Source organism: Ostrinia furnacalis, unplaced genomic scaffold (assembly GCF_004193835.3).
Source record: "Ostrinia furnacalis isolate ACB-3 unplaced genomic scaffold, ASM419383v2 OfSCF2680, whole genome shotgun sequence".
In the NCBI taxonomy this organism is placed as follows: Eukaryota; Metazoa; Arthropoda; class Insecta; order Lepidoptera; family Crambidae; genus Ostrinia; species Ostrinia furnacalis.
In genome coordinates, this window is record NW_021132919.1 from 93344 (window position 1) to 104616 (window position 11273).

The window sequence follows — 11273 nt, forward strand, 5'->3', positions numbered from 1 at the left end:
TCGTACTTCCAATCATCTAAATTACTTTAGCGGTTTTTGTTTAGGTATAAAGTCGGTATTTTGTAAAAAAAATAACACTTTAAATATATACTTATCATATTATCATCATAAGATATTGAGATAAAATCATTATAAATTTCAAGCAGTTATTATTTGATAGTCCCGGAAGACACAAATTCGCGTTATAAAAGTTTGCAAGAGGCGCGGCCCACGGCTATGAAATACTATTTTGCTACTGGATCACAAATCACTACGATATGACCTACAGAACAGGCACAAATGTAGTAGGATCACCGCATTAATAAGAGAAAATACAAACACACACATCAACGCAGTGTGCTGACTGCGACTTAGTGGTTGCAATTTTAGACAGCATTTCAAGCTAATAACTCAATTTAAAAATAATTTGATACTTTAAAGGGAACGCTAAGACCAGACTGTTATGCTAGTATTACGCTCACATGAGTAGGTAATGGTAGCTATTGCTACATTTAATAATTGAAATTAAACACCATTAAAATATTTGACTTTGAAAACGTGTCCAAGAAAATAATGGCCAGAATTTCCAGTCAGATCCAGATAGGGATAGCCCTAATACTTCCACAAAGAAAACCCAATTACGCTTCTTTGTGTTGCAAAGTGATTCAAGGATAATTAATAACATAAAATTACCTAGGTAATATTTTTCATGTCAATATGTAAGTAAGTTTAATTCACGTGTATTAGATTGAATGAAGAACCTACTGGATATTTTTTAAGTCTGTGTCACTAGTGTGAATATATTTAAGAGTTTCGCCGATTCGTGTTTAAAGAATACATAATGGGCAAAGGACATGCTTCTTCAGATCTCGGCACACGTTCATTATATTATCGCCATGGATATTAATATTTAGTCGCCTTGAAATTTTCACTTGACGTTTCATTTTACAAAATATAGGCCATGCTCGATATTTTATTTCGCCAACGCGTATAAAATCATCCGCCATTGTACGTACACTTGACAATAGCTACTGGTCCCGTGCCAATGACATCCGCGAGCATCACAACACAGAAATAAAAATATGCTATAAATAGCTATTGATATTTAGTATCATCAACGTGAAAGTGTACTTGTTTTTATATGGTACTGACGCACTCTGAATCATAGACTATTATTTATAAGTACTTTAAGTAAACCATGTACTTGTTTCTTTTAATAAAATAAGTGCTCTTTAAATGTCACTTTACTGAAAATAAAATGTTTTTTTTATTATTTTAGATAATACTTAGTAGGTATATCTTGTTGCCGAAACCAACATTATACAACCATATACTTAGGTATTATGTTGGTGACTACACTAGTTGCTGGTAAACGCTCACCTATACATAGAATTGCTGATTAGCACATATTAGCATTCCTGCAAACAGATGTCAGCGACTACCATTGACACCGACTGGTCCCTGGAGATGTGTCTCTCTCTGACTTTGATTACAAGGCTCGTCGGTTTCAGTGAATATCTCAATTAAATTTTCATAAAAAAGAGCTTGGCGTACCTACTATATCAAGCGAAAGATACTCGTAGTTGCCTACATACATGTAACGAAAACAATTTGATTTATTTTGGTTATACTGGGTGAAAAACGGAATAGTATAATAAGTTACAGCATATATCGACTACGAAACCCTTTGACAAGTCGTCCCAGTGCCGGCACTAAAAGTGGCGCGCTCATCGACGGGCCCTTCGCTGACGCGTGATGGATCTGTGTCGGGGCAGATGTGATCACTCTTAGGCACTCGGTTCCTATTAGGTACCCACGCACGAACTAGGAAAAGGTGCTGACACAAGATAACCTCATATACCTATCTCGTTACACTCATCATTTCTGATAAATATTCATCCTTTGATTATGTAATAATACTTGAGGCGAATAAACTCGTTAATATAAGAACAGCGCAAATACATTGTTTCTCCGAAAGACTAATTGGAATCACAGAAAAGGTAATTTCATTAGAAACCCTACCTTGACTACCTACTGCCCCTTGGGACTAATTAGCATCAATAAGAAACGGCGCAAGCTTTTTCTGATCGTTAATATTATCTACATAGTTTAGATCATTATTTGTGTAATTTTCGCAATAAAACTGTATAAAACCGCTTGTGGATGTTTTGTGGTGACTATAGATAGGGCTCTTTTTAGGCATTTGAATAGCAGCATTATTAACATATTAACAGAGTTTGTGACAAACTTAGACACGTCTCACAAAAATTTAATTAAGTCTCACAAATTAGATCTTTTGTTTCGTCCGATTGAGGCCCAAAGCAGACAAAAAACAGACCCTATGTTTGTTCGTGAAATACAATAATGTCCCGAGGCAGTCGTCCCCGGGGAAGTGCCTATTGGAAGTATTTTTTTCATTTTATTAACCTCAGGCTGCCTGTAGCTTCGTCCCCTGCGGTCGCGCGGCAACTGTGCTGTAAGTAGCGCTAGCGACGCAGGTTTCAGCCAAGCTTAACGAGTTTGACGCGGTTATCTTCTTCCTTTTCTCGTAATCCCGCTGACTGGTTATGGTTGGTTGACTTGGGGCAGGTTTGATGGGTCTAAAGGTCGAAGAATCATATTTTTACAGACTGACCTTTTATAATCGGATTAATTTTGGAATGGCCTCCTACTAAACATTTTAGTTAAAAGATTCCCAAAAGACAGACCTGTTAGCTCAGATTTCTGTCCCCAAATATACACAAACCAACAAGGATTTCAAGCTTTGACTAACTTACCTAACTAATCTTTGACTAAGCTAGTCAAATGTGAATATCGCCCACTATAGTAAAACCAGAGCACTGCGTAATCTGGTAACATTACTAAATAACAGTCGGATCTGGTATAATTAATAGTCGGCCAAGTAATTATCCTGTGGCAGAAATATGATCCACTTAATGGACAATAATCTCGGCAAACAATGATAAGGATGATTGCCCCAATGAAAGGCCACTCATCGACAAACATTGCAGGCCAACTCTCTTCTTGCCACGAGTACCTAACGTAGGTCAATATCGTCACGCTATAGAGATCATCGAAAGATAAACAAGCAATACAGTAAACCTTTTAAATTTAAATGATTGATAGCTACAGAATATTGTCACACGGGCTGTGTCCTACGATATGTCCATATCCATACTTTTCATAAGACATGTAGAGTTTTCTGATGGCAAAGAATCTAAATGAAAGTGGGAAGAGTTGTAGCCATACGAGTGATTCGACAGATTGGCGCCCTCGTGCCATATCTCAAATATAGTTGGGGGCTGGCGCAGCGCTACACACAAAGATTGAGAATCCCACACACGTAACTGCCATATTACCCTTGAGTGCGCAACTAAGAACTGAAACATTGTGCTTTCAGCCATGTAACCATCTTAAAATATCTGTATTAAATAATTCTAATTAATAAATAATTCTGCAAATCCATCGTATTTGATATTAAGTTAGCATTTTTAAAAGATTGCTCAAGGTTATATGTAGTATCTCCCCTTAATAAACCTTTCGGTACCTAACTGATTACGAAAAAATAAATCCGCGCGGGTAAAACTTCAAGGACTATTCCCTTTTCTAGAAGGTTTGCCACGAATAAAGCCAATTGTATTGCATTCCTAAAGTTCCTTTGATCTTGGCCTCGATCAAACTCTACAAATAATCCCATCTCTACAAATAAAACTACAAAAATGCTTTTTTTTTTCAATGTTCTGAGGGTTAAACCGTTTCTCAAACCTAATGAAGTCGGTTAAAAACTTCAACAATATTTCAAACATCAATTGTTGATACAGTAAAGACTAGTCTATAAAATCAATCAAGACAGATTCAATGATAAATAAACCCGTCTGGAGAAAAAATAGCTTTACTCTATGATTTATTATCGCTATGGTTTCATATCTGATTTCGTTGATGAATGAATTATTTACTCACATTAACCAATTCGTTGCTAAACAAAACAAATATCTGACCTAAAATATTTTGGGAGTAAACCACCAAATAAACTATGCAGAAATGACATAGGTACAGTACTGTCCTCCAGACAATTTTTCCAATTTTAGTTTTTGTAAAACCTTCGATAAGTTATTTTATTGAATACAATAATAGCTAATTCAAGCATGAATGTTTACCAAATCGTAAATATTTTTTCGGTAAAATTGTGGAATATACCACACAGTACTAATTTTGAAGTCTTGCCACGATAAGTAGCCCCATAAAATTTGGACGCGTAAACAATATTACCCATTATCCGAAACAAAAGGAAAGCATTAAGAGAAACACTCGTAAACAAAGGCAGGGAAAGGGTACACAAGGAAAAAACAAAGTGTTACAGCATCGGTAACAAAGACAAGGAATTAATAGCTTAAGGTGAAATTAGCATGAAGGATTATTTGAAGGTAAAATATGAGTCCTAATCCCCGCTTGGACTTATTTGTGGCAGCCGTGCAGGTGTGTTTGTGTCACCTCGTGTGTCGGGGCTACAGAAACATTAATACCTTTCTACATTAATAGGTTCAGAGAAGACATAAAAAACCTTTTCTACTTTGTCTACTGATGGGTTTATATTTAGATCAACTCCGTCTAAAACAAACAAATTGGGACGTAAAGCTTAGCAAAAAAGTAACTTTCTTCACCATGTTTTTATTGGACAGCTGTGGAACACTTTATACGGTGACCCTATTTATTACTTGTTGCTGAATTTTTATTCTGTTATTATTAAACATTGTTCATAATTCTTATTGTCTCTACATGATAAATTTTATTTAAGATTAATTATTAATTACTTTTGTCTCCAAGTAAGCTGCTATAACGTAGAATGAAAAGTAGGAAAAATACTGGCATTATCTTGAGTTATTTATCTGTGCGCGACAAATAATGGGGCAATTGGGGAATTCGTTAAGCTTATAAGCTTCGTTTCATACTGATATTCAATTTGCGGAGAAAAGCGTGGTGGAAGTCGTCAATTCATACTAAAATTATTTAAGAGGTCAAGATGATTGTTTAATGTTAAAATATGAAAGTAGGTACATTATCATCTACACTTCTACAGAATACCTACATAGATAGATTAGATAAATAATATCTAACATAATCGCTATAACATAGCTATAATATAAATCTGAAAAATTCCTGAAAATGACGTGACAAATTATGGGATAATTTCACCTCCCATTCCCATTTCCGGAGTAACTGCGGAGCCAAAAATTCCGGAAGAAAGTTAAACTCTCATTAGAGTCACAACAAAATCGATTTGAAGAAAATAGGAGTTCGGAACTAAGATTGACGTCCCGCTGTGCCACCAAAAATGTATATGTAATTATGTAGCCTTTACATAATTAGATACATGATGGACAGATATGTTTGCAAGTGTACATCTCCCATGGAATAAGAATTAATCGGATAACCGGTAGAAGAAACAAGGATACAGGAATGAAAATATGAAAAACTAAATACAATGAAAAATCTTCTTCAAAAATATACGCTATTGAATATGCTGATGCAATTTTTTTACTTGTTTTCTGCTGTGACCTGTGACCGACTTCGTTTGCGATTGTTTCTGCGGAACAATGGCGATAGAGATCGCACAGCTTCCTCATAACGAATGTATTTCCCTAACGAACGCACTAATTACCGATGAGTTATGAACACTGCGGTCGGAACTCGCTCTACATTTCTGCTACTAGTTCCAGTTGCTCCGAGCAGTCGCCGTCAAGACCACAAATTCACCGGTAAAGTGAAAAAGCGGGCACTTAAGTGCATCGTATCATAATGTTGATATCAATCCACTTCAAGCATGGTGTGGGCCGTAATACCCCTAATATTGCAGGATTTATGAGCCGCCACAGGCGGTTGTGCCGCGATCGGTAAACGTAACGGTCCATATTTCTTATCGGAATGTCAGATTGATCCATACATACAACTTTAACTGAAATAAAGTCAATTATTTCACTACTTTATCCATCCTAAATGAGAATCCAACCTGACACCTCTGAGACAAAAGAATACATGATACGATCGCCAACACATATCAATTTACCTATAAAATTACTAATAAAAAAAATTACATATCTACTTATTGATATCGTATCATCCTTGTCTTACTGTAGTATTCCACCGACACCTACATAGATCCAATTTGTATGCTACTACAATACAACCTGCTTCCAATCGTTATCCAAGTAATGGGAAAATTGTATCACAGCTGAAAACGTCGTCCTAGACAAGACTACCTTCATGTTAATAATGTTCATGCATATTCATAGTACTAAAGCTCGGGCAAGCCGTTGGCAATATTTCATATTAATGCACCAAACTTCAACAAAGCAAACTGACGTAACTACTTCATACATAATTGTCTGGAACTTAGCAGAAGTGGCGCTCGTAACTGGCCTTCTGACTAAGTGCGTAAGTAATATAATATCACAGCTTCCTACGAACAAAGCTCCGAGACACAACCACTTACGTCACGAAGTGACTGAGTGCCTCCCAGCACACCCAGACGCAGGACAATTTGGATAAGTTAAGAAGAAAATGCGTTGAAAGTATCGCACTATACCATCGGTCCATAAACAAATACATAGAACGTATCTAGGTTATTATAGCAACCGACAAACACTATCAATTTTTATATCCGTAATTTCAGGAAGCAAATAAAGGCACTGTGAAATACGCGTTGACAGATTTGACGCATATTTTATGCCCTGTATATTCCTATCGCGCCAAACGCGACGTAATGGGCGCCGCTCCGTGCCGCGTACACCGCCCCAATAAACGGAGCTCGGTGTCTTATACAATGTCAAAGAACTAGTTAATTTATACAGCGAAGCGAAATTAAACGACTTAATATAACACTAAAGAATGGAGACGAGAAGTTATGAGAACTCAAACAATAAGTAGAATTGACAAATTCATGATTAAAGACCAGTCTACGCGTAGGTAGGTACTTGTAGATTAATTTAGACAGGAAATTAATTTGACTAAATTGGACACTAAAATGATACAGTGTGTCAGATCACAATGAAACACGGACAAGAAAGTATCATAAAACATGTTCCCCTTTTAGCTGCATGAAAATTTTATGATATAAATAAGTATGCGTCAGGCTACATAGTTACTGTTGTGTTCGAGCTACCTGAAAACAGATGTTTACCGGGGTGTATTCATAATATACCTAAAATACATATTATAAGCACTGGACACACATCAGCATACTTAGTTCAGACTAAGAATGCAACCTGTCTGGAACCCACTGCGTCCAATTTGATTAACAACAGTTTACGTCGAAAATCCATAACGGAATAAAAACAACAGCTATCAGAACTGTGGACTGAGATTGATGCATTGAAATTGGTCGACTGCCAGTGCCACAAGCATTGATAAAGTGGTTTTAAATAGAGAGAAATTGTGTTTTCTGCAGCACGTAGACCGTGCAACGAGTAGGTTTTAATCACTGTCGACGTTGTTAAAGACCTTTGTGTGCGCCGCGAAAAAAATGCACAACGTGTGATGTAATGACACAACACGCGCAAGGGAGCACCATGTCGGGTAGTTGCTAAAATGTGATCTATTCATTTATTAAAAACTACGCTACTACCGATTTTCATTCCTTATTATTATCCTGGAGCAGTTACTAAATGAGTAGAGGCAGGAGACACAGAATATGTACCTGTTAGTAAGTAGCCAAAGGCTTGTCGTAGCGTGGGTGAGACATAAACGAGCATTATGTTAAAGACTAGCTTTCCGCCCGCGGCTTCGCGCGCGTGGTCTACATTATCTACATATTTTACGGAACCCTATTTTTTTCCAAAATAAAATTAAGCCTATGTTACTTGTGGATAATGCAGCTTACGAATGGTGAAAGAATTTTTAAAAACGGTCCAGTAGTTTTTGAGCCTATTCATTACAACCAAACAAACAAACAAAGTTTTCCTCTTTATAATATTAGTGTATATGACAAAAATGCTTTACAGTGTCGTCACTGAAACGATTTCGTTATAAACACGACTTTATCACTTTGTAAATGAATTTCCCAGAACATGTTTGGAAGTGAGTCTAATTTAAATTTTAATAAGATTTTCGATAAACCACAGAAAAACAAGATAGGTTAAACTTTTAATAGTATCACAACCTGCTTCTAAGATTGGTAGGTAAATAAATTGATGAACGTTTTGGCTGTATTGGCTTTCCACCGCTTTTGGTCATAATGTTGCCATAGCGCGTGCAGTGAAGCCACTTCCTTGCGCGAGCGCACCCACGGGCCATCTTGCACAAAGCGATAACGGTATTGTATCCGAGGAAGCCACCTGGTGCTGTGCAACTGAAACCTTGATCTTAAACTTTAAGTACCTACTTCAGTTATCGTTCCCCAGTGCAACAACAAGCGGTTGATGTATGACCGCCTAGAGTCTAGACCAGTCACTCTATACAGTGCACCCGCGGGCCGTTTCTCGCGAGCGGCGTAGTAACGAAATCTTGATAATGCTGTTTTTATTATCGCCCGTATTTGGGACAATTGGTGTTTAGAATAGACATTAAACCAAACATGTCACGTTTGTTTTAGTAATTTCCATATTTGTCAGGTCGAACATAATTAGGGTAAAGAACAACGAAGCCACCGTGTTGCGAGTCTTCATCTGAAGCCAATGGGCCCACCGGTAACATTATACCTACACCTAAGTGCATGTTTATTGTAGAGCCCTAGCAAGTTTGTAACATGAATTATGGTACATTTAACTTATCACTTTCATCCTGTCACCAATAGATTGGAACATGCTATTTGTAGTTTAATTAATGTCAATAGAAAACAGTGCGAGTGCTTTATCGCAGGAAAAATATTTAGCAAGTTAATTCCTATCATCCTAAAGTTGAGTATATTAGGACAATATGTTAGGTATTTTGATTTAAAACCAAATCAAAGCTTTCAAATAAAGCAGATCATTTGGTAGCCGAGCAGGCTTTGTTTGCTTATGTACCCACCTCCAGTGCCTAAGTAATTACTCCAAACTGAGCAATAACTTTGAAACCTTTCGATATCGACAACATTGTCTATTTTGCGCCCTTTTGGCAAAATGAATAAGTTGAAGGGTCCGAGTTTACAAAATGGCCCCAAGCGATACAAATTCTTATACTAGCAATATAAATAAATTGCTCGAATAAAACCTAAATATTTTTCATTACACATAATTGAGTTCGGGAAACTGAAGCGACGCCAACAATTTTCAAAGAAGGTTAAGTTTTACCGAGTCTAATAAAGTTTTCGCAATCTAAAGACATTCTTTCAATTTTTCGACATTAAAAATAAAATTTCAGTGTTAAGGAACTTGAAGGTCTTAAAAATATAAGTGGATTGGAACTTTGTTGAGAAGATGAATCATTCTTATGTAACTTTCATCAGTTTTAGCATTTTTGAGATTGCGGATATTTCATGAAAGTGTCTTTCAGAAACTTGAAATGGCACTTAATCCTGCAATTTGTGGAAAATAGTTCTGAAAATATTTCTAATATGGAAGAATGCATAACCACTTATTTTTCCGTCAAATATTTTTAACGACTTCCTTCGAATTTCTCACTTTAAAAAACCTTTTAAGATAAACTGACTTTCCCGAAAATTTTAAAGTTATTATTTCTTGTTTTAAGCCATATAAAGTGTGCAGTAAAATATACTTTTAGTTTCGCATTTTGTACTTTCAAAAAAGTTTTAACCTAGCCAATTAAAAAAATAACAACTCACGATCAGTTTCGTCCGCCTTACGAAATAAAAAAAGTTTGACCAACTTTCTTACACTTGACAAACTCGTGAAAACTCCGGAAAAATCTCACACAACTTACAATAACGTGTTGGGTGCACTTCACAATCGTGTTCACTGTCACACACGCACTGCACTGTCACTGCGCGTCCCGCGGCGGAGCGGCGACGGTCGAGGACGGCCGGGCGCGGCGGGCGAGCGAGGCGAATGGCGCGCTGGGCCGTTCTGGCGCGAAGCCGCGCGCCCGCGAGAGATACTGAGATGAAATGCATCGCTCAAATGTATCTAACTACAAGAAATTATGTAAAATAAGTATAATTTCTAATATAAAAATGGATCGCAAAATGTGTTGGTAAGAGCATAACTCAAGTCTGGACCAATTTTAAAAAGTCTTTTTTTTTATTGTTCATTGAAGTCCAAGGATGGTTTTCACGGCGAGAAAAATTCGAATCATTTCCGGGAAAACACTGGTCGAAGCCGCGGGTGGGAAGCTAGTTACAAAATAAAAAAGTTCTATAGAAGAAACTTGATGTTCATGGAAGTTTAACTTGATTGAAACTATTTTGTTATCTAACTTTTTGTTTAATCCCGCGATTTAAATAGTTTTTTTCTAGGCTGCCGACACTCGAAATCAATCATTGATTTTCAAATGTGTTAAGTAATTACCTACTCAATTAGACACCGCGAATATTTTAAGCAGGTCATCAGAACAGCTCGATCTGGTTTTTTTTGGTGAACATGTTTTATGTATAAATTAATGGCTTCTTTGGCGAATAAGACCGGTCTAATTCTTGAATATGTTACATTTCGCATGGTTTAGTTAACCGTACAGTTAGATTAAATTATGAATATTTACAACAGCATTAGTTTTTTAATTGTACACGTCAATGTTCTTTTTTTCTTGTTCAGTGCGTTTATTCGAATCCCAATAGAAACGTGTATCATTCTCAGTATGTAATACAATTTTATAGTTTCAGCTTTACATTCCAGAAATGATACCGCCAGGGAACAATTTTTCAAACTATTTTATTAATAAAGCCCATATCTGCAGTTTCAATTTAAACTGTAAGGAAATACTTCAGATAAACATTGTCGTAAGCCTAAGCGTTATCTACCCACTTGTATTTCTGGCAGATAATTTCATTTCTAACTTTGTTAAAGATACTCGTATTAATTAATTGAATTAACGTTTGGTATACCTGCTTTTTGTTCGTTATAATTCATGCCAGCTATGTTTTACTTATAACAGGAAAGTATACGGTAGTTTGAAACGAAAATGATCTCAAAAAATAATTATGCATAACATTTCAATGATACTTAACTTAAAAACGTTTTCTAGAACGGCCCTGACTTATTACCCTCAATGTTTGTGGAAAGGTTTGCAATGCAATGAAAACGCAAAATTATTTACGAGCTGGCCCGAGTCACTGTATAATAGGGCCTGCACTGAAATAGCAGGCGCATAAAAATGCGTTGAACTAAGAATGGGCTGTAACGTACTACGCTGCGCTGGGCCGATGC

General features: G+C 36.5%; 1 protein-coding gene across 3 annotated transcripts in view; it reads right to left on the minus strand.

The window, feature by feature from the left end:
- FMRFaR (FMRFamide receptor) overlaps positions 1–9980 on the minus strand; it is a 99821-nt gene extending 89841 nt beyond the window's left edge. Inside the window, exon 1 of one of the 3 annotated variants that reach the window (XM_028309265.1) lies at positions 9835–9980. The gene's annotated coding sequence lies outside the window, so the exon portion shown is untranslated. Of the gene's footprint in view, positions 1–9736 lie in introns of all 3 variants that reach the window. The other 2 variants (XM_028309266.1, XM_028309264.1) reach the window with 2 other exon arrangements.
- Between the last annotated feature and the right edge of the window lie 1293 nt (positions 9981–11273).